The 10,000-nt window shown below is 47.4% G+C and overlaps 1 protein-coding gene across 1 annotated transcript in view; it reads left to right on the top strand.

Annotated features, from left to right (window-relative positions):
- The window catches only part of mtap (methylthioadenosine phosphorylase), an 18,626-nt gene that overhangs the window by 4,274 nt on the left and 4,352 nt on the right, over nt 1-10,000 (top strand). The window lies entirely within an intron of this gene.

The following is a 10,000-nucleotide window of genomic DNA, read 5'->3' on the forward strand; positions in this document are numbered from 1 at the left end:
GGCTCAGAGGGGCAGCAGGGGCCGCTACAGGGCTCAGAGGGGCAGCAGGGGCCGCTACAGGGCTCAGAGGGGCAGCAGGGGCCGCTACAGGGCTCAGAGGGGCAGCAGGGGCCGCTACAGGGCTCAGAGGGGCAGCAGGGGCCGCTACAGGGCTCAGAGGGGCAGCAGGGGGCACTGCAGGGCTCAGAGGGGCAGCAGGGGCCGCTACAGGGCTCAGAGGGGCAGCAGGGGGCACTGCAGGGCTCAGAGGGGCAGCAGGGGGATCTCCTCTTTCACTGGTCCTGAGCATTTGTGCAAGAATAAATTTGCCAAATCGTGATGTGTGAAGTTGGTAGACTGAGTGCTGTATTACAAGCAAAAGGTGCTTTAACAGAGTATTAGTTAAAGGGTGTGTATACTTACGCAACCAGGTTATTGTAAGTTTTTTCTTTTTTCCTAAAGGTTTCTTATTTGTTTTTGGCTGTTGTTGCTGTTTCACATTAAAAGTGAGAAAAGATCTGACATGATTTATCCTGTTTTTTACATCACAAAAACCTGCACTTTTAACAGGGTGTGTAAACTTTTTATATCCACTGTAAATATCGTGATCATAGAAATGTCTTCAAGTATCACAATATGATATTTTTGTCATGTCACTTACTCCTAGTGTACGAAGTAGGGGACTAAAAATCTGGCTAAAATTTTAAAAAGAAAAAAAAAAAAGCCTCAAACTTTACAATAATATCGGGGGAAAAATAATTAAATGCTAAGTACAAATTACAATTCTATAAATTTTCACTTTTATTTATTTTTTATGTTTCACAAAAAACGCTAATTACGAATTTACTACTACAGTGAAACTCTAATAAACAATGAAACTTTAACATCTAACAGTAAAAATAACAAGTTGCAGCTTGTTATATAATGCAATAATGTAATATAATATAATGTAATAGTAATATTAGCCACTTCCACTCTATAAACAACACGTGCAGTAGGAAATTATCTCTGTAAAAGAAGTCGAGGGATATTATGGTGGATCCATGGTCAGATTTCTGGGTAAATTATTCTGACCCTGAATCCACAGGGCCGGCAGCAGGGGCCGCTACAGGGCTCAGAGGGGCAGCAGGGGGCGCTCCGGGGCTCAGTGGGGCAGCAGGGGACGCTACAGGGCTCAGTGGGGCAGCAGGGGCACTGCAGGGTGCAGAGGGGCAGCAGGGGCACTGCAGGGCTCAGTGGGGCAGCAGGGGGCGCTCCGGGGCTCAGATGGGGGCTCAGTGGTGCAGCAGGGGGCGCTGCAGGGTGCAGATGGGCAGCAGGGAGCGCTCCGGGGCTCAGATGGGGGCTCAGTGGTGCAGCAGGGGCACTGCAGGGCTCAGAGGGGCAGCAGGGGGCACTGCAGGGCTCAGAGGGGCAGCAGGGGGCGCTCCGGGGCTCAGATGGGGGCTCAGTGGGGCAGCAGGGGCACTGCAGGGCTCAGAGGGGCAGCAGGGGGCGCTGCAGGGTGCAGATGGGCAGCAGGGAGCGCTCCGGGGCTCAGATGGGGGCTCAGTGGTGCAGCAGGGGGCGCTGCAGGGTGCAGATGGGCAGCAGGGAGCGCTCCGGGGCTCAGATGGGGGCTCAGTGGTGCAGCAGGGGCACTGCAGGGCTCAGAGGGGCAGCAGGGGGCGCTGCAGGGTGCAGATGGGCAGCAGGGAGCGCTCCGGGGCTCAGATGGGGGCTCAGTGGTGCAGCAGGGGGCGCTGCAGGGTGCAGATGGGCAGCAGGGAGCGCTCCGGGGCTCAGATGGGGGCTCAGTGGTGCAGCAGGGGCACTGCAGGGCTCAGAGGGGCAGCAGGGGGCGCTGCAGGGTGCAGATGGGCAGCAGGGAGCGCTCCGGGGCTCAGATGGGGGCTCAGTGGTGCAGCAGGGGCACTGCAGGGCTCAGAGGGGCAGCAGGGGGCACTGCAGGACTCAGAGGGGCAGTAGGGGGCGCTCCGGGGCTCAGATGGGGGCTCAGTGGGGCAGCAGGGGCACTGCAGGGTGCAGAGGGGCAGCAGGGGGCACTGCAGGGCTCAGAGGGGCAGCAGGGGGCGCTCCGGGGCTCAGATGGGGGCTCAGTGGTGCAGCAGGGGGCGCTGCAGGGCTCAGAGGGGCAGCAGGGGGCGCTAAGAGGCTCAGACCGTGAGATTCTCAGCGTTTCAGTTTCGTTTTTAAGATTTTCAGGTGTACGGATTTCCTCATAGTAGTGTAACAGGTTCATGTCATTGTTTTGTTCTTGAACAATGTCGTTAAGCGAGTGTATATCATGCCGATGGAATGATGTCCGTCTGCACGGCTGTGGGTGTGTTTGATATTCAGTCGCGTGTGTCTGTGGTTTTGTTTTTATCATCTTTATGAAATAATTTCTCAGCTCATCCTACATCAGCTCTGTATCTTTCAGCTCGTATTCAGAATATAAGTTCAAAAGTTACATCGATATTTAAGAGTTCTTCGTCAGAGTCATTCCGAGTCAGATATTGCAGTTGCTTTTCCGGATTTCCTGGAACATTCAGGTTTTTTTCTAATTACCTGTGTGTAGTTCATGCCTTCAAGATTTATTCCTCCATATCTCGTTCTTTGTCTCTTGGCAGAAGTTTTGCAGTAGTGTTGTAAACGCAGCCTTTAAATGGAGAATTTAAAGTTCATCAGTTATGTAACATAAAATCAAGAAACAATAAAAATATAGTCTAAAGTAGTATAATAATATGCAAATAGGAATAATTCATATAAACATTTAGAAGCAGAATTATAAATGTGGCTGGTTGTCATGATTATCATGATTTCTTTTATTTATGCCAAAAGAAATTAATTCACAAATTTATTTCCTGACATCTTATTTATATATTTAATTCACTCTAAATTGTGTTTTTTATTTTTTGTGTACGTGACCAAAACAGGACTTTCATGGTGAATATTTTGGGTATAACAAATGGTGCTGGAACTAATACACCTCTGTTTTGGTCAGACTCCGCCGTGTGAGTGTAAATGGTGCATAAAAAAACATCCATAGGATGTTCTTTCAGAACTGTACGAGTTTTTTTTTTTTTTTTTTTAAAGATGGCATGCAAGGCTTACTAATGGTGAAGAAGGTTTATCAATGGTGAAGAAGGCTTACTAATGGTGAAGAAGGCTTATCAATGGTGAAGAAGGCTTACTAATGGTGAAGAAGGCTTACTAATGGTGAAGAAGGCTTACTAATGGTGAAGAAGGCTTACTAATGGTGAAGAAGGCTTACTAATAGCGTGCAAGGGTTACTAATGATGAACAAGGGTTACCAGTGGTGTACATCTTGTAGTAAACCCTCTGTATTTCCTTTGATTGACTGTTGACTTTTACGCAGATACTCCTTCCTCCTGGAGGGTGTTCTTCATCTGACCAGCTGTTGTGTTAGCCAAGGAAAGAATTCTTCTGTCATCCACCCCTGTTGTTTTCCCTGGTCTTCCGGGCCTTTTGATGTTCCTGAGTTCACCAGTGAGTTGTTTCTTTTGAAGAGTGTACCAAATATTTAATTTGGCTACACCTAGGCAGGAACACCTAGTACACCTAGTACTGTAGAGTGTCCTTTACTGTACCTGGCAATAAATTGTTTCTGATTCTGATTCTGATTCTAATGTTTTTGCTGTCGCTCTGATGGGTTTGTTTGATTTTTCAGCCTAATAATGGCTTGCTTCACTGGCAGTGACAGCTCTTTGGGCTTCATACTGAGAGTTAACAGCAACAGAATCCAAATGCAAATGCCATACTTGAAGTCAACTTTAAACCTTTTATCTTGCAGAAGAAATCACAGTGTAATTCCTTCATTGTTTACATGATTTGGATGTCCAAATATTTAGGGATGATGCTTTTTCAGACAGATTTCCTGCCTAAATTGCCTCTTTCTTGTGCCTTGAACCTCAGTTCATAATGTCTGGACTCAATCATTCATTCTGTTGAGCAGGTTTAGTCAGATTTTCAGGAAAACGTACAGCGTGACTCCGCATGCTACACCAGGTGGGAAAGGTTTACAGGAAATCTTTAGGGAGAACCAGCTTTACCTTTATGATGGTGTTTTCACGCCAGTTAAATTTCATGATGCCAGTTATGAGAAGGTTTGGAGAAATGTCCAGTCTCATGCTCCACTATAAGTAGACAACCATTATCAACACCTACAGTGTCAACACCCACAGCAAAGGATCAAGTTCTGAGTGACACCAACACCTTAAAAAGTTCAAGGTGGAAAGAGGTCAGGAACTGAAATCAGGGCCATTACTCTTCTCTGTATGAAAAGACCTTCTTTAGTAATCTCATGCCCAGGCCATGTACCTATTGAAGAGTGCCTACAAATTGGTATAGAACGAAGGGCCTCCTAGGGTTTCTGGCTTTATTAAACCCACTTGATAATTCTAATGATAATGGAGAGTCTGTCTCTATACCTTACAACTTGGATCTTTCCCAGGTAAAATCAATGACCTGTAATAATCCTGGATTATGACAGTGGTTATGGTTAACAACAGGAGAAGATTATCATGGGCTGCACCATTTTAGTGATCTGTTTTAGGGATCTTTAGAGGAAGAAGAAGAAGAATCTATATCCGGAATTCTATAAAGCTGCTTTGTGACAATGTTCATTGTGTAAAGTGATATATACATAAAACTGAATTGAGTTGAGTTGATCTCTATGCTGTGGCCATGACCCTATTGTTTGAGTCAGTGGAAGTGGAGTCCTGAGGACTCTTGACCAGGTCAGGTATCTGACAGACCTCCAGGAGAGCTTTTTAAGATCATCTTCCAGGGTTTTAGAGATTTCTCATCTCAGCATGGATAGCCTTCAACCCAACCAAGTAAAGGTCTCCGGTGATAAAGATGAATAAGAAAAATTAAAGATGAAGATAAATCTGAATTGCCAGGCAAGTCATGGTATGAATTTACCACAATGACATCATCCTGGAAGTATCCTTTGCTCCTTTTTGTGTATCACATTCCAGTCCTCATTGTGGATAGCTTTAATAAGGGTCAGCTAACTACCTCTAATGATGGCTCGGTCTCCTGGAATGTTCCGGCAGCTTTGCTTTGTAGGGGCAGAAGAATAAACTGTGAGGATGGGAGAAGTTAGAGTGTAGGCGTGGGAGTTAAACAGGCTTACGAATGATTGTTGGAGTTGCTTGTGGCAGGACAGGTTTGGGCAGGTTTGGGGCAACAAGTCTTGAGGTGAGAGTAGTCACAAGCTGGTTTAATAAGAAGTGCATACAGAGGTGCAATGCATTAATGGAATGGCAAGGATCAGATGAACTTGAAGATTACATGTTCAGAGTTCTTTTAGGTTGACACCCAGTGCAAGTTCTTCTGTGATCAGTAATAGAACCCAAGATTTCCCCTTGGGGATCAATAACATCTATCTATCTATCTATCTATCTATCTATCTATCTATCTATCTACCTAATACTCTCCCTAGATGTACAGTGAGTAGACAGAGAATGTCAGAACAAAACTTTAGTGGCTGCCAGAAAGCCTCAAGTGAAGACCCACATGTTGGTGTCATAACCAGGTGCTAAAGGTGAGACTGGAAACTATTTCCAGTAACATTAACCGAAAGTGAACACCTCCAGTTAGTAAGATGGACCATCATTTTCATCATCTCTTGAAAGAGGCCTCAGCTTACAGGCTACTGTGGAAGAAATAAAGCAATTGGGGATGTGCTGTTTATAGGAAAATAATCAGCAGGGTGGAGTGAAGCGGCACACATGAAGCGGAGTTACTGTTAACATCCCAAGGTTGATTATTTGCCTATAATAACAGGTCCTCAGGTGTTTATTCCTTATTTTATTATATCATACAGTTTTTTAATCAAGAAAGAGTGACATGCCATACTTTTTTCCGATGCTGACACTGGAGACTCCTTCCATAAACGTTAAATAAACTTCTCCTTACAGAAAACTTCATCAGATCAGCGATTAAACACATTTTTAAGTCTGTTTATGTGGAGCGTCCACAGTACAAGTCCCTGTGAATGAGCTGTTACTATAGAAACGATAACAAGCGCATTAATATAAACCTGAGCTACTGTCAGAGCTGCTGTTATAGAGAGTTAGTCAACACCACCTGACCAATCACAATCTAGAATTGAACACCACTGCAGTTTAAATAAAGATAGATAATGTTATCAGACTGTTGAAACTGTGTCCTGGTAAAACCAGTTGGAGGAAGCCACTGAGTGGAAGTTAGCGAAGTATGTGGAAGGAATGTCTCTTTCACACAGGAATGGTGATTAAATGGGAAAGTGAAGGCAAGCTGCAAGATTGACACATCAATCTACAGGGACAAGACGTTTAAGAGCAATTCCAGAGAAATAAGAAGTAAAAATTAACTTAAAATTAAACTAAAGAAAAGGAATACACTCCATCGTACACTGACTACTGTACCGCGTCATACACTGAATCGTCCACTGACAACTACACCACGTCGCACACTGACGACTACACCGCATCATACACTACACCGCGGCGTACACTACACCGTGTCGTACACTGACGACTACACCGCATCGTACACTACACCGCATCGTACACTACACCGCGTCGTACACTGACGACTACACCGCATCGTACACTACACCGCATCGTACACTACACCGCGTCGTACACTACACCGCGTCGTACACTGATGACTACACCGCATCGTACACTACACCGCATCGTACACTACACCACATCGTACACTGACGACTACACCGCATCGTACACTACACCGCATCGTACACTGACGACTACACCGCATCGTACACTACACCGCATCGTACACTGACGACTACACCGCATCGTACACTACACCGCATCGTACACTACACCGCATCGTACACTACACCGCGTCGTACACTGACGACTACACCGCATCGTACACTACACCGCGTCGTACACTACACCGCATCGTACACTACACCGCATCGTACACTACACCGCGTCGTACACTGACGACTACACCGCATCGTACACTACACCGCGTCGTACACTACACGGCGTTGTACGCTGATGACTACACCACGTCGCACACTGACGACTACACCGCATCGTACACTACACCGCATCGTACACTACACCGCATCGTACACTACACCGCGTCGTACACTGACTACTGTACCGCGTCATACACTGAATCGTCCACTGACAACTACACCACGGCGCACACTGACGACTACATCGTACACTACACGGCGTTGTACGCTGATGACTACACCACGTCGCACACTACACCGCGTCGTACACTACACCGCGTCGTACACTGATGACTACACCACGTCGTACACTGATGACTACACCACGTCGTACACTGATGACTACACCACGTCGTACACTACACCACGTCGTACACTGATGACTACACCACGTCGTACACTACACCACGTCGTACACTGATGACTACACCACGTCGTACACTACACCACGTCGTACACTGATGACTACACCACGTCGTACACTACACCACGTCGTACACTGATGACTACACCGCGTCGTACACTACACCACGTCGTACACTGACAACTACACCACGTCGTACACTACACCACATCATACACTGATGACTACACCGCATCATACACTGATGACTACACCGCATCATACACTGATGACTACACCGCATCGTACACTGACAACTACACGGCGTTGTACGCTGATGACTACACCGCGTCGTACACTGATGACTACACCACGTCGTACACTGATGACTACACCACGTCGTACACTACACCACGTCGTACACTGATGACTACACCACGTCGTACACTACACCACGTCGTACACTGATGACTACACCACGTCGTACACTACGCCACGTCGTACACTGATGACTACACCACGTCGTACACTACACCACGTCGTACACTGATGACTACACCACGTCGTACACTACACCACATCGTACACTGATGACTACACCACGTTGTACACTACACCACATCGTACACTGATGACTACACCACGTCGTACACACACTGAATCATGCACTGACGACTACACCATGTCGTACACTGATGACTACACCGCGTCGTACACTACACCACGTCGTACACTGACAACTACACCACGTTGTACACTGATGACTACACCACGTCGTACACTACACCACGTCGTACACTGACAACTACACTGCGTCGTACACTACACCGCATCATACACTGATGACTACACCGCATCATACACTGATGACTACACCGCATCGTACACTGACAACTACACGGCGTTGTACGCTGATGACTACACCGCGTCGTACACTGATGACTACACCACGTCGTACACTGACGACTACACCACGTCGTACACTGATGACTACACCACGTCGTACACTACACCACGTCGTACACTGGCCACTACACCACGTCATACATACACTGAATCATGCACTGACGACTACACCACGTCGTACACTGGCGACTACACCACGTCATACACACACTGAATCATACACTGACGACTACACCGCATCGTACACTACACCACATCGTACACTACGCCGTGTCGTACACTACACGGTGTTGTACGCTGATGACTACACCACGTCGCACACTGACGACTACACCGCATCGTACACTACACCGCGTCGTACACTACACCGCGTCGTACACTACACCGCGTCGTACACTGATGACTACACCACGTCGTACACTACACGGCGTTGTACGCTGATGACTACACCGCATCGTACACTACACCACATCGTACACTGATGACTACACCGCGTCGTACACTGATGACTACACCGCGTCGTACACTGATGACTACACCGCGTCGTACACTGATGACTACACCGCGTCGTACACTGATGACTACACCGCGTCGTACACTACACCACGTCGTACACTGATGACTACACCACGTCGTACACTACACCACGTCGTACACTACACCACGTCGTACACTGATGACTACACCACGTCGCACACTACACCACGTCGTACACTGATGACTACACCACGTTGTACACTACACCACATCGTACACTGATGACTACACCACGTCGTACACACACTGAATCATGCACTGACGACTACACCATGTCGTACACTGATGACTACACCGCGTCGTACACTACACCACGTTGTACACTGACAACTACACCACGTTGTACACTGATGACTACACCACGTTGTACACTACACCACGTCGTACACCGACAACTACACTGCGTCGTACACTACACCGCGTCGTACACTGATGACTACACCGCGTCGTACACTGATGACTACACCGCGTCGTACACTGATGACTACACCACGTCGTACACTGATGACTACACCACGTCGTACACTGGCGACTACAACACGTCATACACACACTGAATCATGCACTGACGACTACACCATGTCGTACACTGATGACTACACCGCGTCGTACACTACACCACGTCATACACTGACGACTACACCACGTTGTACACTACACCACGTCGTACACTGACGACTACACCACGTTGTACACTACACCACGTCGTACACTGACGACTACACCACGTTGTACACTACACCACGTCGTACACTGACGACTACACCACGTTGTACACTACACCACGTCGTACACTGACGACTACACCACGTTGTACACTACACCACGTCGTACACTGACAACTACACTGCGTCGTACACTACACCGCATCATGCACTGACGACTACACCGCGTCGTACACTGACAACTACACCGCATCATACACTGATGACTACACCGCGTCGTACACTGATGACTACACCGCGTCGTACACTGACAACTACACCGCATCATACACTGACGACTACACCGCATCATACACTGATGACTACACCGCATCATATACTGATGACTACACCGCGTCGTACACTGATGACTACACCGCGTCGTACACTGACAACTACACCGCATCATACACTGATGACTACACCACATCGTACACTGATGACTACACCGCATCGTACACTGACGACTACACCCCGCCTTCCATTGATGACTACACCACATCGTACACTGATGACTACACCGCATCATATACTGATGACTAC

The sequence above is a fragment of the Pangasianodon hypophthalmus genome, chromosome 3 (assembly GCF_027358585.1).
Source record: "Pangasianodon hypophthalmus isolate fPanHyp1 chromosome 3, fPanHyp1.pri, whole genome shotgun sequence".
Lineage (NCBI taxonomy): Eukaryota > Metazoa > Chordata > Actinopteri > Siluriformes > Pangasiidae > Pangasianodon > Pangasianodon hypophthalmus.